The sequence below is a fragment of the Protopterus annectens genome, chromosome 1.part0, assembly GCF_019279795.1.
Source record: "Protopterus annectens isolate FY-2018-M chromosome 1.part0, PAN1.0, whole genome shotgun sequence".
NCBI lineage: Eukaryota > Metazoa > Chordata > Ceratodontiformes > Protopteridae > Protopterus > Protopterus annectens.
Window position 1 is genome coordinate 682,975,803 of NC_056725.1, and position 23,714 is coordinate 682,999,516.

Here is a 23,714-nt window from a genome sequence, read left to right on the forward strand (position 1 = left end):
AGAGGGTATAATGCCCGATTGTTTAGTACATTTCTACTTACAAAATATACAACATGCTGCTTTTATTAATGTCCTTTAGTTGCTCTTTCATTGCAAGAGTAGCCTAAAAGATGCTGAATTTTGATTTGCCTAGTCCCACATAAATAAGACTGTTTCCAAGGTTTCCAGAACCTTCAACAACCATTTGAGTGTGTTTGTATCAGTATGTGCATTGACTGTGTTCTGTTTAGTATGGAGGCACCTTTTAGATCAAATGAAAAATAACATTCTGATGCAAATTTGATATGATAGACTTGGTTATTGCAGGTACTAAGGGGATGATTACTGACACTGGCAGATCCTGTAGACTGCTTCAGAATAGACATGAGAAATATTTTATTTGTGTCATAGATACTTCTGTAAGGAGGACCTAGCATATACTTTTTCATCATCGCCTCAGACTTCTTACCTGCAAGCTGCTTAATTGCAGCTTATTGTAAATACCTATTAGTTATTGCTAAATAAGTAAATGCGTTATTGCTAGTTCGAAAACTGAACATTCAGATGAGGAACAAAATCTGGTATTGCTAAATAAATGATTCTGACACTCGTACGTGTCTGTGTCTCTTTCATGAGACAGATCCAAAATGGACTTTGTTCCAATTGTAATCCATTACAACAAAGACAACTCCATAACAAGAATGCCAAAATAATTTGCGCTCATTAAAATTTAATTGTTCAGATAAACAGTACAATTAGAAACACACTAACACTTTATAAGAATGGTTCCTCTGATGGGAGAGGGATTTCACACTTCCCACAATTGTGCTATTTCATTATGCTAACTCAGTGATCGCCTTATCTTGGAGGAAAACAAATTTTCTGGCATACTGTTATCCCAGCAAAGTGGTACAGCAGTAACTTTGTTGCCTCACAGCAAGAGGTTCTCTGGTTCGATTTTCGGCTGGGGTACCTTCTGTGTGGAGTCTGCATGTCCTCCCTGCATTCGTGTGGGCACCCTCTGGGTGCTCCAGGTTCCTCTCACATTGCAAAGACATGCATCTGGAGCATTTCTCCCCAGGCCTCCACTGAAAATTGGCTTTGTTCCAAGTTGGACTTTCCTGATTAACAAATGTTAAATAAATAATAAATGAATCAAAACAGCTGCACTTTTGTGCTTGTACTTTAGTGTAAATCAGTAGTATGTCACAGTTCTGCCTCACAACTGCCAACAAGTTTAATTATTTATTTTATTTAATAATTAAGTTTGTTAACCCATTCTGAACAGGCAAATATAGAGTGCAAAGCCACAAAAAACATTTATAAGAAAGAAAATAAAATGTGCAGTTAACAAAGTATTACCCAAGAAGTATACAGACAACTAAGACTCCAGTTCAGATATAGTCATTGTAAACATCTTGCACACCCAGGTGAGATGTACTTGACTAAGCTTGTTCTATCTTTCTAACGTTCTGCTCTTAAGATCATCATTCTGTTCACACTGTCACTAGCTGATTATTGTGTTTTATGAAAAACGAGGCCCCCTTTTCTGTCAGTTGTCATTATCTTTGTATAATGCATAGGATTTAGACTTTAATTATGCGGGAGATCTTACATATGGAACAGATAGGTATTTATTAATAAATGGTTAGCTTCAAAAGGAGAAAGGGAAATATGTTTATAATGAAATCATAGATTTCTTGGACAAACATGATATCATTCATCCCTGACAGTATTGTGTTCATCATGGAATTATCATAGCGACCAGCCTGTAGCTAGCCACAGTTAATGGCTGGGATTCATACATGTTTACAGTGTACTTCTATAGAGCTAATACCAAGGGGGTTCATTTTGCAAAGCATCCAAAACCTAATTAGTGATGCAAATGGCGAGGGACAGCACCAGCATACTAAGAGGAAGGCCATATAATAAAGCTAATGGGCAGCTGGAACACACAGTATGGCACTTTAGTTACATACTAGAAGGGCAGCACTAGCATAATGCTCATGGGTGGTGTACATGGCATCATAATAAAGTCATCCTTCTTTACCTATAGCACCATGTACAGCTATGTGAAATGCCACTGTGGCTGGGCACCGAGCCATAGGTATGGAAGAAGAGCACAACACTGCACCCAACAGATCAGCAATGTGTGTGTGTGTCCATTGAAGTGGTCAACCTGTTTATCATATAAACGTGGAAGAAAAAGATAGACAGTAAAGTGAGAATGAGGAATACAGCAAACAGAGTGAAAAACACAGGAAACGGCAATACTGAATAGATGATGGGGGAAGGAGGGGGTATATTTATTTGGCAGGACATATCCCACATTTATTATTAAAGGGAGGGGTAAATGGGAAAGTTAATGAGGGAAGACTTTAGATGGGATAGAGGGAGAAGGGGAAGTAGTGGGTAAAGACAGATAAATATAGAACACAGACACCACAGACAAGGGCTATTTATCTATGTGTGTGTGTGTGTGTGTGTGTGTGTGTGTGTGTGTGTGTGTCTATATATATATATATATATATATATATATACAAAGGTAATTACCTGCCTCTTTAATCCTAAAAATATCTCTACTGATATACTACCTGTATGATCTTCACCAGCTGTAACTTCCTTAGCTAACACATATCTTATGTTAAATGGTAACAAAGTCTGTAAATAATTTCTATGCTTTTACTGGAAATGTTAATGTTTTGATTCCAATACAATTGACTATTTTATTTTTTTGTAAATCTGTGGAGCTTTTCTCCCTGGGGCCTCTGATTAAAAAAGGCTATCAGCTCGGTCGGACTAACCTGGTCAACAAATGTAAAATTAATAAAATAATCGTGTGTGTGTGTGTGTGTGTGTGTGTGTGTGTGTGTGTGTGTGTGTGTGTGTGTGTGTGTGTGTGTGTATGGTGAGGGGGGACACTGGATAGTGTATACAGAGAGAGGATAGAAAAGTGGTGATGAGGAAGGATGATAAATGAACAAGGCATGAGTAAGTACACAGAAATGAGGTATAGGTGTGAGCTGCTGGTATGCTTGCAGATGGCAACAATCCTAGGCAGCATACACTAGGATGGTTAATATTATGGACTGTTTGCTCCTCCAGAGGTCCAATGCCTGGAAGTCAAGAGACTCATCGAGTAACTGCACAATGCATGTTGCAAATGCAAGCATTCAGTTTGTGACATACCTCAGCAGATACTAGTCTCTGCACTTGTCACCATGGCGACTTGGGAGACACACAACATCCACCTTCCCTCCTGAGAGGCTGAAACATAATCCAACACAGAATCTGCAATGTCACCTTCAGCAGAGACACACACAAAAGTTAATGTTACCCCAGCACTAACAACGGTGGCTCACAAGGTAGATGTGGCCATGCCACCTCATGTGCCTCAACTGGACCATCATATGGGAGACATAATTGGAAGAAAATGATAAGACACATATATGACATGAACAGCATTGCAGTTATACTCTGGAGGCTATACAATACATATATACTCCTCTGTCTGGAAAGGGACTCCTGCTTTCTGTAGCAGCCAGCCATATTTAAATGATGCTCTTCAAACAAACTAAATAGTGTTAAACATAAAACACAAAAATACTTACAGTACAAGACTGTTTGCATCTCCTCAATGTTTGTCTCCCACTAGTGAAACAGGTCAAGGTGGTGCCATCATCAGAATACAACACAGTACATTGCCTATCCTATTTAAATAGCTCAATTAGATGACATCATAATTCTGTAACCAACCAACATCATGTTTCCAAAGTTCATAGAAAACAGTTGATAAAAACATGTTAATAAATATGTTTAAATATAAAAGTACCATCTTTAGAAGTATAAAAACATATGTAATAAAAACATGTATAATAAATATATGTAATAAGATCACTTTTTTGTGTACCAACTGATTCATGAAAAAGGTATATTATTCTTTTAATCAAACAATATTAGCTCTTTTATTTAAGATGGGAGAAATAGCTATGGCTTCATTTAATCCAGGAGAAAACATTGCATACAATCTTGTCTCCTTCTTTTTCAAATTGTTTTTCCAATCACCTCCTCTTTGATCAAATTCAATAATGTCTAATATACCAAACATAAATTTAGAAAAGGAAGTGTAAGTAATTGAATGTTTGTACAGGGCTTTACTTAATTTTTTCTTTTTTATATCATTCAGGTGTTCATAAATTCTACACTTTAATGAACGCTCTGTTTTGCCCACATAAAAATGTGAACATGGCTCGCATACTGCTAAATATACCACCCTACTTGTACTACAATTTCCTTTTTTAAAAATTACTTTACTCTTTAAACAGTTGTTAAGTATTATAGAAGTCACCTTGATTATATATGGACATTGACTACAACTACCACATACCCTAGTTCCATAGTCTGTTGGTTTTCTTACCTCTAGCTTACGTTCAAAAAGCTTTTTAAAATTTGCCCCAGTTTTAGTGACAAATCTAGGACCCCCACCAACCTTCTCTAACACTTCATTATTTGTTCTGAAAATGTTCCAGGTTTTATGTATTAAAGTTGTTCATATGTTGGGACTGGACGGTTTATTTTTTGTATTTTATGGTCGTTTTAGTGCTTTTAGTTTATTTTTTCAAGGTGGTGACCTCTCAGGTTATCATTCCAATTCTTGCAATTTTCTCTAGATTGTTATCACCAATGAGAACAAATGTTACCCATGCCAGACCAAGCAAGGCACCAGCTTTTTAAAACGTCTGTTATACCACCCTAATAGGAGAACTTTCAAATCAGGAGATCTGCAGTTAACACTAGAGGAAACAGCCATGGCCATTCAGTAGGTTTATTTGAGAAGCAATATAGCAGATCAATATATATGGACTCATGAGCCAAACCGTGTCAAGCAACATGGCCTGGTGGATGAACAAAGGTGTCACAGACGTCATGACTCACACCACTACATATAACAGCATGATGTGTACAGTCAGCAGTTAACAGACAATGGAAATAACTGGTCTCATTAACGCTCCTGCCAAACTAAGAAGCTTGTGTTAGTAAGAAATTATTTATTTATTTATTTAACATTTGTGGGAGGAAACCGGAGTACCTGGAGGAAACCCACGCAAATGCAGGGAGAACATGCAAACTCCACAAAGAAGGCACCCCAGCCGAGAATCAAACCGGAGAACCTCTTGCTGTGAGGTGACAGCATTAACTGCTGCACCACTGCACCGCCCATGCACCACTGCACCACCTATAATAAAATACTGTTACCAACTTGCATAAGACTGCCTTCAAATACACAAACAGAATTTATTGGAATTGTTGCTGGACTGTGAATGTGGAGAGGAATATATATATATATATATATATATATATATATATATATATATAGATATATATAGAGAGAGAGAGAGACAAAGAGAAAATACTGGGATGGTAACATTGCTATTGCACCCCTGCAGTGCCTGTGGTGCCTGTACAGACAGAAGGAGAGAAGGGTGGTGTATATGTTTCATGCAAGGTCACTATATAGTTACACGATCCATTTGTGTACGCATGTGGGGGTTGCAGGGGAAATAGGGCATTGCATTGCATGTGGGGATTGCAGTGGAAATAGGACACTGTATTGTATATTGTATAAATGATAGTGGACTGATGTGGTCCTATATACCTGAAGGATTACCATATACAGAGGAAAAATGATAACTTCAGGTGACATCTAAGTGTATACAATGTGGGAGAGGCCATGCACAATAACACATACATTGCGTAACCAAGAGCATATGTCCACTGAATGACATGCTTTGTCTGCGAGTGTGTAAGTAGAGGTATGACCACCCACTGGAGGAAATTCATGAAAAAGTTCCCTTGCAAGTAGGATTTTGTGCTACTACAAGCCCTCCACGTGCATGGCATGCACCATGAGAAAAGGTGGTCACAGACCAGATAGCTATCAGGGTATAATGCAGAGTGTAAATGCCATACAAGGCTATAATAGATCTCTATAACTGCTGCAAAGAAGGGTTGCAGATATTCTTTCATATGTAAAGCAGAAGGCTCAACGGAGAGGAGCACCACAAGGGCTGGAGCATAAATGCTGAAGCAGCTGATGAAAGTTGAGGAGTTTTTATTCCTGTTGCCCAGGCTGGAGGGCAGGCCCCTCATGCCGTGGTAGCTTGGGTGTGAGTGCAGGCCTGGCACCTACTACCTTGTATCAGTAGGTGATGCACCTGGGTATCATTGACAATAATTCTATGGTACAAAATGTGCAAATGTATGCAGTAAGATAACAATTCTATTGGTAGCTGAAACATCTGCCCTCAAGGCACCTCTGTTTTGCAAGTGCAACATTCTGCTCAACAAAAGATGTATCCAAATGTACTGTATATGAATGTTTTCTATGTATCCTATTGCATGTGTGACAGAGAAGTAGAACCATGCATTCATCTTTTCCACTGATATCGATTCCGGTGTAGTGGGACAACAGCAGGGCTGTTATGGCTGATGATGATGATGACCTACAGCTGATATGCATTAATCACACAGAGGTATTGTCTGTGACACCCCACTGGAAGGGAACACCTACATCCACAGGTACAGAGGACTCTGTGGAGGATATTGTTTTGTGCAGAGTTTCCCCACAGCCTGACATACCATCTGTAAGTGAGACACCTACACAGGATCCTCATGTGTCCCCAGCAGGTGCAGCATTCTGAAATATGCACTGCTTCTGATATAGCTTGTGACACCCTGCACTGACCCAGTAATCAAAGAGCCTCAATCCTCATAACTGGCAACAGTGAGGGATGTACACAATGGGAGGATGGCAAGTACACACACAGTAAAGTACAATTTCCCTTAAGAGCACACAGAGATCACAGTCAGCCTGGGGCTGGTTTCTCCCTCTTTCTACAGATCCCTAATAAGACTCCCCACTGGTACAGCTATAGAGTTGAGTCCTTAGCCAGGGTCCCAAGCCAAGTCCTCCCAACACTCTCTTTGTCCAACCAGTGCTTCATGGTCATGCCAAAGTAGCTGACAAACACACACACACACACACACACACACACACACACACACACACACACACACACACACACACACACACGCACACACACACACACACACACACACACACACACACACACACACACACACACACACACACACACACACACACACACACACACACACACACACACTGCACACACACGCGCACACACACTCACACACGCGCACACACACACACACACACACACACACACACACACACACACACACACACACACACACACACACACACACACACACACACACACACTTTGAGAATTGATTTGCACACAAGCACACACCTGGGAAAGGCTGGCACAGGTTTACTAGGTATGCCCCCTTATTCCCAGACTATAAGGTAGTTAGCACTGCCACTATAACCCCTTATCAGCTACTTTAAGGCCCTTCCCAAAGGATGACCAATCCTACTGTGTAATGTTTCTATTATCCAAATGGCAAGTATGATCAAGAGTAAGGCTATTTAGGACTGGCTTGTGCAGTATCACCAAATACATATTCAAGTACTCTAAGAGCTTAAATATGTCTCACAAATATCAGCCACAAAGATAGGTGTGAATATACTTAATAATAAATAATAAAAGAATAAAATAATACTCAATCAACACAGTTACTTCAGAGTTCAGAATCACAGGAAATATTTTAAAACAACATTGCAGGACAGTCTCAAATAAATACAGAAAACATCTAAACTAATCTTTACTATATTCCTATCTATATCTATGAGAGATACTACACGCTAAGTCTTACTTACAGACACCACACAGGCAGAAGTGCTGAGTGGGTGTTTCTAGGTCTAAGGCACGATACAAAATCGCAGTCTTTCTCTGACAGAGTTCTTAAAATTGCTATCAAACATTTCTGCTGTGTCACAAAACAACTAAAACCAGTAAAAATGTCTATCATTTAATGAAATCACAAAATCTCTAGGGCCTTGGCAATCGATTTTGTGATTTCATTAAAAGATAAATGTTTTACTGGTTTTAGTCATTTTGTGTCTTCTTCCTTGGTGCTTGGTTGTTTTGGATTACAGCTGGGTCAGTTTGGATGACTTCACTCTTTGACACCTGCCTTCAGTTCCCAGGCTAACAGATACTAACAGAATTTTACCATTTCTGTGTGAGAAGTACATATCTCTTAGAAGTGCACCTGCTAGGAAGTCATAGAGCAATAAAACACTTTACATTTTAAACATAGTAAATACTTCTCTCCAAGACAACAGAAAAAAAGTCTAGCTCTAGACATTCTGTCTTCTTGCTGCCATGAAACTAACTTTTATAGCACACAGTAAAGCACTTAATTACAACTTGTTTTCTTGAAGTTTTTCAAGTTAATCTTCTAGTTTCCAGCAGGGTATACTGTGGTTACATTCTTGAAGCTCAGTACATAACGTACAGCTCTGTATAAATCATATCAATATTCACAAATAACATAGAATTATTTAAAAAATTCCAGATAACTGGGCTGGCAGTGTCACATTTCTCCCCTCCCCTCCCCAAAAACTCAAACTTGTTTTTCAAGTGACCCTTGAGAAACGTTGCTTGAGAGGGTGAACCTATCTGGGAATACCTTACCCCATTTCCTGTCTTGAGAGCGCATCTGCGTAGGCATTGCTAACTAGGCTCCACCTTAGTAACTTGGCATTTTGCTAGCTGGCTCGATGTAGCCATGTTAAGGGATTGCGGTCTGTATCTACAGTGAATTTCCCTCCATACAGATTCGGCTGAAGTTTCTGCAATGCCCACACTATGGCTACACATTCCTTTTCTACAGGTGCATAGCATCCCGCCCTGGGTTGGAGACTATGACTGAGATATACCACTGGGTGTTCTTCTCCCTCTCAGGAACCCTGGCTAAGTACAGCCCTCACCCCATGGTTTGAAGCATCCACCTGCACAATAAATGTTTTGCTGTAATATGGACTGGTTAACACAGGGGGTCCTCCCAAAGCTCCTTTAAGCTTCTGGAATGCCTGCTCACATGCTGGGGTCCACACTACCTTATCTGGCCTGTTTTTCCTTGTCAGGACTGTGAGGGGAATAGCTATGGTACTAAAAATGGGGACGAACTTGCTGTAGTACCCTGCTGTCTCTAAGAATGCCCTCACCTGCTTTTTTTGTAATGGGGCAGCCCATTCCTGAATGGCTTCCACCTTGGCAGGTTCTGCCCCAATCTTACCACTCCCCACTCTATGTCCAAGGCAGGAGACCTCTGTCATACCCACCTTACATTTGCTGGGCTTAATGGTCAACCCTGCCCTCTGTAATCTGCCCAGCACCTCCCTGACATGCTGAAGGGGCTCTTGGCAGGAATGGCTGTAGATGGCAATATCATCTAGGTAAGCAAGAGCAAAATCTCCTGCGCTTACTAGGATACAATCTACCTGCCTCTCAAAAGTCACATAGGCATTTGTCATCCCAAAGGCCATCTTAATGAACTCATACAAGCCAAAAGGAGCCACAAAGGTTGACCTCTCTCTAAACTGGGAGTCAAGAGCACCAGCCAGTAACCCTTAGTAAAATTAATAGTGGTGAGATACTTAGCCCCACCCAGCTGCTCTAGGGTTTCATCTGTCCTAGACATGGAGTAAGCAACTGACTCTGTGTGAATATTTACCTGGTGCTGCCATCTTTCTTTGGTCCCAGCATCACTGGGGAGGCCCAGGGATTGCTGGACTCCTGAATTACCCCTAGTTCCAACATTTCCTGTATTTCCTCCCTCAGAGTCTGTTTGACTCTCTGAGGTACCCCATAAGGGGCCTGCTTAAAAGGGATTTGGGGTCCTGTATCCACATGATGCTGCCCCAGGTGGGTGCACCCTGGTTTCCCAATCTCCTGTAACACTGTTCAGATTTCTAGAACCTGAGTAGGGGCTGAGACATTGCTACCCCTTCCACTGAAGTGACAGCCCAAGCCTCACTGAGGAGATCAGTCACCACATTCCCCTCAGACTCCTCCTGCCATCCACTGGAAATACTCGACACAAGCGCCTCCCTATCATGGTAAGGTTTCATCATGTTAACATGGTACAGTTTGTGCCTCTGCCTCCTGCCTAGCAGTTCTACCATGTAGTTAGTACTTCCACAGACAAGCCAGCAGGTCTGACATGAAACTGGCACTTCTGTCAGTCAGTATTTCTTTTGGGAAACCTACCCTGCTGAAAATCTTTAATAATGCATTTTCTACATTTTCTGCCTCAATAGAGGACAGAGCCACTGCCTCAGGGTATCTGGTAGCATAATCTACTACCACTAGGATATACCTTTTCCCTGTGGAACTTGGGGTACTCAGAGGCCCCACAATATCCATAGCTACCCTCTGAAATGGCTCCTCAATCACAGGCAAAGGCATCAAAGGATCTTTCACCTTGTCTCCTGCCTTGCCTACCTTTTAGCACTGCTCACAGTTCTTGCAGTACCTTGTTACATTTTTGGAAATCCCAGGCCAATAAAAATTCCGCATAATATGTATTTTCATACATTTTATGCCCATATGACCTGCAAAGGGAATATCATGGACTATGGCTAGAAGTGCCAAATGGTAGGCTGTGGGCAGTACCAACTGCTATATTCTCTCACCCTCTAGCCCTCCCTCAGTGGTCCACTCTCTATACAATAACTCTTTGTCCCAGTATACAGATTTCCCCATCCCTTGAGAATCAGGTACCACACTAGCTACCTCCCTCAGGCCTTGTAATGTAGGGTCTGTGAGCTGAGCTTGTCTCAACTTTCTCTTTGTAACCCTTCCCAGCTCCCCTTCCACAGGAAGTTTGGTATCCTCTGACAGCGGTGACTCACTGTCAGCCTGGGTACTACTACTCACCTCTATCCTTGCAGTCACTCTGTCCAAGGGAACATCAGTACCCACAAGCAGCTGTAGCTCACCTTCAGTCTCAGTGCTACAGGGTAGGTCCCTCCCTGAAGTAACCACCTCACCAGCCCTGGCTGCAAGTGTGTGGTCTGTCTGGTTCTCCACCAGGCTACCAGACCCACATGCTTGTCTCCAAGCCTGACTGCATGTAACATCATATACACAGGGCACTGCATTATCAGAATCATTCCCTAACAGGACATCTGCAGAGATATCCTCAAACACACCTGTTTTGCTTGCTTCCTTTTCCACCCTCCCAGTCAAGGTGAACTCTAGCCAAAGGTAATTGGAATGGGGTCCCTCCTAAAGCTCTGACTGCAGTAGACTGCCCAAAGAAGTAGTGCTCCTCTGTAACCATTGCAGCTTCACAATGGTTAGATCAGAGGTTGTGTCTCTCTTAGCAATGGTCTCTTTCCCATTCACTAAGATAGGATATAACCTCTTGTGCTAGTCTGGTACCCTTGTTGTATTGAGACAACTTACTGCTGGCATTTTGTCATTCCTACTTACTGGCTCTCCCATATTTTGTTCCCCACCTTGCCTCCGTGGACATCTATATGCTACATGGCCCTACTGGTTGCATTCAAAACATTTAATTCTTGGTCCTGGAAGTGTACCTGGACTAGTGGCTTCCCCTGCTACTGGTGGACTCTGTTGGGGCAGTCTGGGCTGCCCATCATGGCTTCACTTAGACCCATGAGCAGCACTGGGTGTCCCTTTCCTGTGCAGTGATGCCCTGCTTGGTAGGTATAGATCTCCCTTCTTCCCCAACTCATCTGCAGTAGTGCATTGTCTATCAGCTAACCAGATTCTCATGTCCTCAGGTAAAGTGCTAAGGGCTTGTTCCCTAACCAAAAGGTCTGCCAGCCTTTGAAAAGTGGTGACCTGATATCCACTCACCCACCTATGAAAATAAGTGCTTAGTTCAGCAACATATTCACATACACATTCATCTGCCTTGCGTCTATGCTCACAAAACATTTTCCTATAACCTTCAGGTGTTAACATAAACATTCTAAAAGACAGTTCTTTACAACATTATAATTTAAACAATCAGTATCAGACAGTCTAGAAATTACAGTCACAGCTTTATCATGTAGTAAGGAGGTCAGGAACATATGAATGAAACTATAAAAAGTATCCCCCTTTGTAAATTGTATAATAAATTTACTGATCATTATTGCTTCTGGGGTTTGGTTACTCCCTTTCCCAATACCTCCATGACTCTGGTGAAGAGTCAGCATCTCCTTTTCATGTTGCCTCTGCCTCTCTTTCTCCTCATCTTCTAGGCATCACAGTTTCCCATTTTCTTTGACCTTCAGACGTTGTAGTTTCTCATTTTCCTTAGTCTCTATACATCTCAGTCTCTCTGCTGCCTCTGTTTCCAAATGCTTGGCCTCTAGCTCAAGTCTTTAACTCCAGATGGATTTTTAAGTCCTCTGTGGAAATGTTGAGCTGTCCATTTTCTTAGAGTTATACATCACCAAGGCCAATCTGATTGTCCTCCTGGTTGCTATTCTGAGATGCATCTGTGACTAAAGCTGCAATCATGCATACTTTAGTCAGGTTGGCATGCACCAGTCCTTTAGCCTGGCACATCTCAGCCAACTGGCTCCTTGTCAGCTTGCCATACTCCTCTGCTGAGATGCTTACCTGCTCTCCCTGACTAACTAAGCTTCTGGTGTCATTCTAAGGGGATCCAGTATCTGTCTGCCTGGGATGACATGGTCAACAGACCAGTATGCTTTGCCAGAGATGGCCTGCACCTGTCACCCCTGGGATTCCGGATATTGGCTAAGGCTCTTGCTGCCCCTATAGTGCCTTTTTTTAGGCAAAGTTCAAATGACAAATTCACCAACATAACAGCAACAGGCAAACAAAAATTGAGGGTAATGCTACTCAATGCTAGAAGTCTAAACCTCAAAATGCACTCCCTTGAGTCACTCCTTAAAATGGAGAACATTGATATCTGTGCAGTAACTGAGACCTGGTTCAAGGCTCCAAAGAGCACCCCTGCATTACCAGGCTATAACTCATACCACACTTTTTGGCCACCTAACCTGGACTGGAACACCAAAGGTGGAGGTGTGTCCATATTCATTAAGGATATCCACACCTCCAGGCTAGTTGCTCAGTATAATGCATCCGAGGTTATCAAAGTGCAACTAACTCTGGGCAAAACTGCAATCCAAATTTTAACTTGATACAGATCCCCCACCATGCCCCAGGATTCCCACTCCTCTTTTCTTGATATACTAGAAAATATTAGGGTTCAACCAAACACCCTAATAATGGGTGATTTCAACTACTCCACCATTAACTGGGAAAACTACTCATGTACAAACTCCTTCGCTCAACACTTTCTGGAATTCATAAAAAATCATTCATAAACTCCAATGCCCTGGATCAACTTATCCACACACCCACCAGGGGCAACAATATCCTAGACCTTCTCATTACCAACATGAGTGGCCGGTGTTCCACACCTGAAGTCAACTCCCCATTGGTCAGATCCGACCATAAGCTAATCACCCTAGATATCCACATCCCGCCCCCACCAAATCACTGTAAAAAAATTCTCCAAAGCCAACTTCATGCTTCTTAAGGCAGAAGTGGTGAATTTCATGACACCCATGCAGATGGACAATACAGTTAGGACTGCTGAATCCTACACAGATAGACTCTATAAGCACTTACACGAGTGCATCATGTTATCCCAAACAGAACCAAGACGCGATCCTCCAAAAAAAGGAAGCCAAACTGGTGGTCTCCTGCCATAAACAAACTCTACAAGAGAAGGAAGAAACTAGTAAAATGCGACCAGGAGGTTCCACGGTCAGGGTAAAACACAGCAATAGCACTTTACCTCTTTATGCCAAACTTATACAGTTGTTATTGTCACCAAAATTCCACGCTGAAGAAATATCTCCAAAATCCGCAGCAATAATGGATATTTTATTCTTATAAATACAGATAACAAACGAACCAGTACAGCCAACTCAACACGTTGCAGCAAACACAAGCAGTGATTTACCCGGGTTTCGTCCGCCAAGACGAACTTCATCAGAATAGCTACACTAGTTACCACTTTCCTTATATATACACATATAAATCTAATCAATTGCTTGATAAATTGATAATTAAGTATTAAGTATGTAATTTAAGCAATTTATCCATGAACAAAGTTTAAATTTAAATATATGCAATGAATTAATATCTTTTATGTTTTTTGTATATCTATTTTCATTACCAATATTTAATATATTCATGAAATGTCATATGAAAAGTCACATAAAAAATCACATAAACTGAAAACACATATAAAAACAACTACATGTTAAACTAATTACTATAACAGTATAAAATGAAAATATGAAAAAGTAAAAAGGTATGATCACTAAAATATATATTAAAATATATTGAATAAAAATTGATATATACCATTCCCTGTGTTGAAAATATATGTATATAAGTGTGTATGAAAGATTATATGAAAAATTAATTGAAAAATTAATAAATTAATGATGCAATGTGTAAATCAAATATGCACTCATGCACATTGATTGCATATATATTACATTTCCCTACTTGCAAGGGTTGTTTATGATTTTTGATGTAAAGATATATTTAAAATTTTTGAATGTTGAATTTAATTCTATGATATAAATTTTGAATTTTTTAATTTTTAAATTTTTAAATGTGTAAACTAATGATGTATAAAGGCTATATCAATATCTTCCTTGAATTTGGTTCTTCATAAGGATAGGTTTTATTGTACAATATTCGTTAAGCCCTGGCCAATTATGGGCATTTAGAAAAATCTGCCATCTGAGCTCTTGTATATCCAAGTCATATTTGGTGTATCTTCCCTGGGGATCATATGATACCTGATCAATGATACAAAATTTAAATCCATGGTCTGGATATAGTTGAATATGTCTCACTAGGGCATTCGTAGTTTTCATATGCTTTATGTCCAAAAGATGTTCTTTTATTCTGTTCCTGAATTTCCTACTCGTTTTGCCTATATAAAAGGCTTTACAATGTTGACAGAGTGCTACATATATTACATTCGAGGTATGACAGTTGTAATGCCCTTTAATTTTAATGTTATATAGGTTTATCTTGATTTTATCCTGTGTATCATGGATATATTTGCATGTTGTACATCTTCCACACCTATGATTGCCTATAGGTCTATGGGTTTTATGTTTTTGTACTTCCATACTATTTTCAAAATATTCCTTAAAAGATGTATCTTTTTTGTATACAAACTTGATTGGTCCTTGAAAAATATGTGCAATTGTTTGATCATTAATAAATAGACTCCAATTTCTTGTAATAATTTTCCTTATTGTATGTGCGGAGTCATCAAAGATGGAAATATATAGGGGTATCTGATTCTTAGTTTCATTTTGTGCTTTGCTAATATCTTTATCAAAGCCATAAATTATTATGGCTTGATATATTCCTGTCTGTCTTTTAGTTTTAATTTCTTGTTTAATTGTTTCACATAAGGTTTTTGGGTAACCCCTATTTAAAAACATATTTTCCATAAACTCCAACTCTTCATTAAATTCCCCTTCTTCACTTATCATCCTGGCCGCCCTGACCATCTGGCCCTTAATAACTCCTTTCTTCTGGTGGTCTGGGTGCCAGCTGTCATAGTGAAGGTAGGAATTCGAAAATGTCGATTTTCTGTGAATGTTTGATTTTATCCGTCCCTTATATTTGTCAAATGTAAGTTGCACATCCAAATATGAAATATTTTCATAACCAATGTAATGTGTAAATTTCAAAAATCGAACATTGTGGTTTATGTATTCAAGGAATAATTGTAATGCTGTTTCGTCCTTATCCCATACTATAAAGATGTCGTCCAAATATCTGGAGTATATTTTAATATGTTGTTGAAATGGACTATTAAATATATAATTATACTCCCAGTATGTCATTATTAAGTTTGCGTACATGGGGGCACATGCTGCCCCATGCAACTCCATCAATTTGTTTGTAATAATTCCTTCATAATACAAAAATTATTGTGTAGTACAATTTCCATAAGGCTAATCAAGGTATTAATTTTGTCTGGTCAAATGTTTTAGACTCAAAAGCTGTTCTTCTAGCCAGATCAAACCTATATCATGTGGTATTGATGTAAAAGATTACATACATCTATTGTTACCATAATATCTCCATCCTTCATTTAAATTGATTCATCATATTTAGAAAATCCCATGAATCCTTGTTATGTGAGGAAATTTGGACATACTCTGTTTAAAATGGTAGTCTAAGTATTGACTTATGAAACATGTTTTATTTCTCTTCCCATCCACTATAGGTCTAAATTGTAGATTATTGAGACCTTTGTGGATTTTAGTATGCCAAATATTCCACTAATGACGGTGATCATTGCTTAGATATTTATGTTCGTCCTCCGTTATTTCACCCTGCATTAACATGTCTTCCAATAGATTATCAATTCTTTTGTGTGCAATATTAATCTCATTTAAACTGATTTCAGAATAAGATTTACCCAATAACATTGTAGTCATATAAGAGACATAATCCCCTGTATCAGTTATAACACCACCACTACCTTTGTCAGGCCTCATTATTCTAATGTCTTTTATGTTAAGTATATCCTTGAATATTTCTTCATCACTTTCAGTCATGTTACTGTGTATAGAAGTTCTATAATATTTAAAGAATTCCCTAATGTCCATTTCGGCCCGTTTTTCAAATGTAATTATTTTATCATTCATAGGCGGATGAAATGTACTAGGTTTACTCAACTTGCTTCCTGAACTGTTGTTCCTGTTGTCTTGTACACTACCATCAAAAAACATTTTCAAATTTAATTTTCTACTAAATAGTTTTAAGTTAATAATTGAACTCACTAATCTCCCCTTGCGACAGGGTACAAAGTTAAATCCTCGTGAAAATAAGTTGGCATGCTTGCTATTGAATTTATGTTTGGAATAATTAAATATTTTATAATCTCCATGTGTGTTAGTAATTATGTTGGGTTTACTTAAAGGATCTCTATCAATTGGTTCAAGATTGTTAATAGATATACATTTATTAACATTATCCAAATAATTGTCAAGATTTAAATCTATATTAAAATTGATAGGAATATTAATTTTATCATTGCCCAACATTTCATCATTTAAAGTGTTGATGTGGTTACTATTCCCACCATCATTTGTCATATTTTCTACTACATTTTCCAGTTGAATTTTCATTACATCAAGGGAAGAGTATATTATGTCAGGGTAGTCATGTACAGTCAAATCTAATAAAGTTTGATCATCCTGTCGATTTAGATTTAATTCTAGTTGTATATCACACTGAAGATTGTTTACAAGTAATGGTTCTTCAGTTGTTTTCTTATGTGCTTGTTCATCCACATTTGCAAACCAATTCTGCTCATTAACATTTATGCTGGTGTGCAAATATACATGTTTACCATCATCACTTACACCATCTATTTCTAAACTTTGATTGCAAACATACCCCTTCTGTATATATGTACTAGGTACCGTATCACATACCATAAGTACCGGGTTATCATTATAGTTAACTCTATTATCACATTGTTTTACATTACTCGAGTATAACTGATGCTCCCCTATTATGTCATTGGTATGTGATTCTAATTGTTCATTGGGGTGTAGTACATCAACAACATTGATATGTCCCAAACCTTGTCCACAAAGTTCATCGTTGTGCTGAGACAAACCTTGTATGTGATGTTGCTGTTGCGAATCCAAGGTTTGTGCATCGGTTGAATTGTCCATGTCCTTAGAAGTGCACATATGGAGAATGTTTCCTTGTACGGGTGGATTCCTCATTTGCGACTCTTCCACCCAGCTTTCGCGTTGTTTGTCAATAAAAAAACTCTTTTTGGTCTTGCCCCCGAATTTCTGTATTCGTCGTCAACTTGCTTGTTTCCACGATTAAGGAGCCTTTCCGAACGCCTTACTCCTTCTTCTGTGTTGTTTTGTTCATGAGGGCCATGTTGTTGTGAATCCTCGTCGTCGGAAGTGATGTCATGTACTTCCTGTCTCTGTCGTTAATCGTTCTCGTATTTCGTTACCATAGTCACGATGCTTATTTTTGGATTTGGGATAGATTTCACCTATCTCATATCTTTTTATGTCTCTTGTAATTTTGTTACACTTTTTGTTGTATAAAATGTCACAACTAGAATCAATATCTTTGATAATGGTAGTATATTTCGTATAATGATTGTCAAACGTGGGATCTTGACTGATGTTTTGATTATGTCAAGATCTTTAAGCATATTATCTATTCTTATGTTATTGTATTTAATCATGATGGCCATCATTTGCATTCCAGTATTGTTAAATAGTTCATGTAACTCTTCAAGCATGCTTTCATTATTTTCACTTCCGTTTGGATATTTCCAAAGCCTAAGTCCTTTGGGAACCATGTGCAAATCAATATTTTTCTGCAAGTAACTGTTTTCTAGTTGTAACCGCTTGAATTTGAAAAGTTTAATTTCAAATGTTCTAAGCATATCACACATTGCATCATTTTGTTTCTTTTGAAGTGGTAAAGGTACACTGTAAACATGAGTACTACAGCAATTCACCACTCAAAAACAAAATGATACAATGTGTGATATGCTGCTGAAATTAAACTTTTCAAATTCAATACAACTAGAAAACAGTTACTGCGAAAAATATTTATTTCACATGGTCGGACTTAGGCTTTGGAAATATCAAACGAAGTAATAATGAAAGCATCTTGAAAGTTACATGAACTGTTAACAATACTGGAGATACAAATGATGACCATCATGTTAAATACAACATAAGAATAGATAATATGCTTAAAGATCTTGACATAATCAAACATCAGTCAAGATCCGTTGACAATCGATATCACGAAATATACTACCATTATCAAAGATATTGATTCTGGTGACATTTTATACAACAAAAATAACAAAATTACAAGAGACATAAATGAGATAGGTGAAATCTATCCCAAATCAAAAATAAGCATCGTGTTCATGGTAACGAAATAGAGAACGTACATGCATAGAGACAGGATACATGACATCTTCGACGTGACGATTCACAACAACATGTCGAACAAAACAACACAGAAGAAGGCGTTCGGAAGGCTCATAATCGATGGAAACAAGCAAAGTTGACGGCATCACAGAAATGGCAAGAACAAAAAGTTTTATTGACAAACAACTAAAGCTGGGTTGAAGAGTATGAGGAATCCAATCTGACAAGGAAACATTCTCCATATGTGCACTTCTAAGGAACATGGACAATTCAACTTCGATGCCTGAAACTTGGATTAACAGCAACATCACATACAAGGTTTGTCTCAACGATGAACTTTGTGGACAAGGTTTGGTTCATATCAATGTTGTTGATGTACTTACAATGAACAATTAGAATCACATACCAATGACATAATAGAAGAGCATCGGTTATTCTTTCAGTAATGTAAAACAATGTGATAATAGAGTTAACTATAATGATAACCCGATTTGCCATGTGATACCAATGCATATATACAGAAGGGCTATGTTTGCAATCAAAGTTTAAAATAGATGGTGTAAGTGATGATGGCTAAACATGTATATTTGCACACCAGCATAAATGTTAATGAGCAGAATTGCAAATGGATGAACAAGCACATAAAAAACAACTGAAGAACCATTACTTGTAAACAATCTTCAGTGTGATATACAACTAGAATTAAATCTAAATCGACGGGATGATCAAGCTTTATTAGATTTGACTGTACATGACTACCCTGACATAATATACTCTTCCTTGATGTAATGAAAATTCAACTGGAAAATGTAGTAGAAAATATGACAAATGATGGTGGGAATAGTAACCACATCAACACTTTAAATGATGAAATGTTGAGCAATGACAAATTAATATTCCTATCAATTTTAATATAGATTTAAATCTTGACAATTATTTGGATAATGTTAATAAATGTATATCTATACAACAATCTTGAACCAATTGATAGAGATCCTTTAAGCCCAACATAATACTAACACATGGAGACATATAAAATATTTAATTATTCCAAACATAAATTCAATAGCAAGCATGCTACCATGAGGATTTAACTTTGTACCCTGTCAAGGAGATTAGTGATTCAGTATTAACTTAAACTATTTAGTAGAAAATTAATTTGAAAATGTTTTTGATGGTAGTGTACAAGACAAGCAACAGTTCAGGAAGCAAGTTGAGCTGAACCTAGTACATTTCATCCTACTATGAATGATAAAATAATTACATTTGAAAAACTGGCGAAAATGAACATTAGGGAATTCTTTAAATATTATAGAACTTCTATACACAGTAACATGACTGAAAGTGATGAAGAAATATTCAAGGATATGCTTAACATAAAAAGACATTAGAATAATGAGGCTGACAAAGGTAGTGTTGTTGTTATAACTGATACAGGGATTATATATGACTACAATGTTAAGGGTAAATCTTATTCTGAAATCGGTTGGCTCGAAGATTAATATTGCACGCAAATCGACAATCTATTGAAGACATGTTAATGCGAGGTGAAATAACGGAGGAGCTATAAATATCTAAGCAATGATCACCCGGTCAATATTGATTAGTATTTAACAAAAATCCGAGGAGTCTCGGCAATCTGCAATTTCAGAACTACAGTGGATGGAAAGAAAACATGTTTCATAAGTCAATACTTGAACTACCATTTTAAAACAGAGTATGTCTGAATTTCCTCACATAACAAGGATCATCAGTTTTCTAGTATGATGAAGTCAATTTAAAACTGAAGGATGGAGATGTGTAACAATAGTGCATTAATGTAATCTTTTACATCAATACCACATGATATATATTTGATCTGGCTAGAAGAACAGCTTTGAGTCTAAAACATTTGACCGAACAAGTTAATACCTTGATTAACTATGAAATTGTACTACACAATAATTTTTGTATTATGAAGGAATTATTACAAACAAATTGATATGAGATTGCCATGGGGCATGCATGCGCCTAATAGCAATAATGACATGCTGGGAGTATAATTATATGTTTAATAGTCCATTTCAACAACATATTAAAATATACTCCAGATATTTGGGCTACATCTTTATAGTATGGGATAAGGACGGCTCAGCATTACAATTATTCCTTTGAATACATAAACCGCAATGTTAGATTTTGAAATTACGTATTGGAATTATGAAAATATTTCATATTTGGATGTGCAACTTACTTGTTGACAAATAAGGGATTGATAAAATCAAACATTCACCGAAAATCGACATTTTACTACCTTCACTATGACGGCACTTGAACCGCGAAGAAAGGAGATAAGATGGTCAGGCCAGGATGATAAGTGAGTAATGAAGAGTTGAGCCATGGAAAATATGTTTTAAATAGGGTTACCCAAAACCTTATGTGAAACAATTAAACAAGAAATTAAACAAAAGACAGACAGGAATATATCAGCCGCCAACAATTTATGGCTTTGATAAAGATATTAGCAAAGCACAAAATGAAACTGAATCGATACTATATGTTTCGTCTTTATTCTGACCGCTACAATAAGGAAAATTATTACAAGGGAGTCTATGATCGAAATATTTCGGGACCAATCAATTTATACACAAAAGATACATCTTTCAAAGAATATTTTGAAAATGGTAATGGAAGGCAAAACATAAACCCATGAATATAGGCAATCATAGGTGTGAAAAATATATCCATGATACACAGGATAAAAATCAAGATAAACCTATGTAACATTAAAATTAAAGGGCATTACAAATGGCTCAATGTAATATTATATGCAGCGCTCTGTCAACATTAATAAAGCGCTTTATATGAGAAAAAGCAGTGGAAATTCAGAACAGAATAAAAGAACATCTTTGACATAAAGCATATGAAAACTACTTGCCCTAGTTATTCAACTATGTCGCGACCACGGATTTAAATTTTGTATCAAATATGACTTGGTCTATACAAATCGGGCTTTTATACGTGGCCAGGGCACGATATTGTACAATAAAACCTATCCTTATGAAGAGCAAAATTCAGAGGAATATTGATATAAACTACATCATTAGTTTACTGCATTTAAAAATTTAAAATGGTAAAAATTCAAAATTTATATCATAGAATTAAATTCGGCATTCAAAATTTTAAATATATCTTACATCAAAATCCTAAACACCCCTTGCAAATAGGAAAGTAATATATATGCAATCAATGTGCATGAATGCACTGTTGATTTACACATTGTATCATTAATTTATTAATTTTTCAATTAATTTTTCATATAATCTTTCATACGCACTTATATACATATTTTCAACACGAAATGTTATATATCAATTTTTATTCAATATGTTTTAATATATATTTTTTGAGTGATCATACTTTCATATTTTCATTTTATACTTGGCGCAACAATTGGTAGTTTAACAACAGTTGTTTTATATGTGTTTTCATTTATGTGTGATTTTTTATGTGACTCTTCATATGACATTTCATGAATATATTAAATATTGGTAATGAAATAGATATACAAAAACATAAAAACCAATTCATCTCAACTTTAAATTTAAACTTTGTTCATGGATAGAAATTGCTTAAAATGACATAATGCTTAATGCTTAATTATCAATTCTATCAAGCAATGATTAGATTTATATGTCGGCTTGCTATATAAATTAATTATTCTGATGAACCGTCTTGGCGGGCGAAGACAGGTAAAATCACTGCTGTGCTCAATTTGCTACAACGGGCAATATCTAATTCGTTATTATCAGTATTATAAGAATAAAATATCCATTATTGCCATAACGGATTTTGGAGCGCATAATTCTTGGTGACGAATAATTGGCTGTATAAGTTTACATAGAAGAGGTAAAGTGTATTAAGCAGTGTCGTTTTACCCTGACCGTGGAATTTCTCTGGTCGCATTATTACTAGTTACTTGATTTACATTGGTTTCCTTTGTGTTTTATTTAGAAGGAAGAAACTGTTGCAAAAGAGAGTAAAATCCCATGAGTGGAGGTTCCCTGGTCAGCCTCAGTAAGAAGCTGAGATCCCTTATAAGATCCTCCAAAGCTAGCTAGAAAACAAAAATCACCACTGACTCTAAGGGACAACCACAAAGCATTCTATAACTATGTCAAGAATCTCAATGGCATCACCCAGATCTGCTGTGACTTATATTGCCAACATCCTGGCAGATAGGTTCAGTGCTAACTTTACCCTCCTTTCACCCCCTTAAAGGGGCCATATCTATACAGGCTGGCCGAAATGGACATTAGGGAATTCTTTAAATATTATAGAACTTCTATACACAGTAACATGACTGAAAGTGATGAAGAAATATTCAAGGATATACTTAACATAAAAGACATTAGAATAATGAGGCCTGACAAAGGTAGTGGTGTTGTTATAACTGATACAGGGGATTATGTCTCTTATATGACTACAATGTTATTGGGTAAATCTTATTCTGAAATCAGTTTAAATGAGATTAATATTGCACACAAAAGAATTGATAATCTATTGGAAGACATGTTAATGCAGGGTGAAATAACGGAGGACGAACATAAATATCTAAGCAATGATCACCCGGTCATTAGTGGAATATTTGGCATACCAAAAATCCACAAAGGTCTCAATAATCTACAATTTAGACCTATAGTGGATGGGAAGAGAAATAAAACATGTTTCATAAGTCAATACTTAGACTACCATTTTAAACAGAGTATGTCCAAATTTCCTCACA

General features: G+C 37.5%; 1 protein-coding gene across 2 annotated transcripts in view; it reads right to left on the minus strand.

The window, feature by feature from the left end:
• LOC122794052 (mitogen-activated protein kinase kinase kinase kinase 5-like) overlaps positions 1–23,714 on the minus strand; it is a 1,947,254-nt gene that overhangs the window by 874,025 nt on the left and 1,049,515 nt on the right. The gene's annotated exons all lie outside the window — the stretch shown is intronic.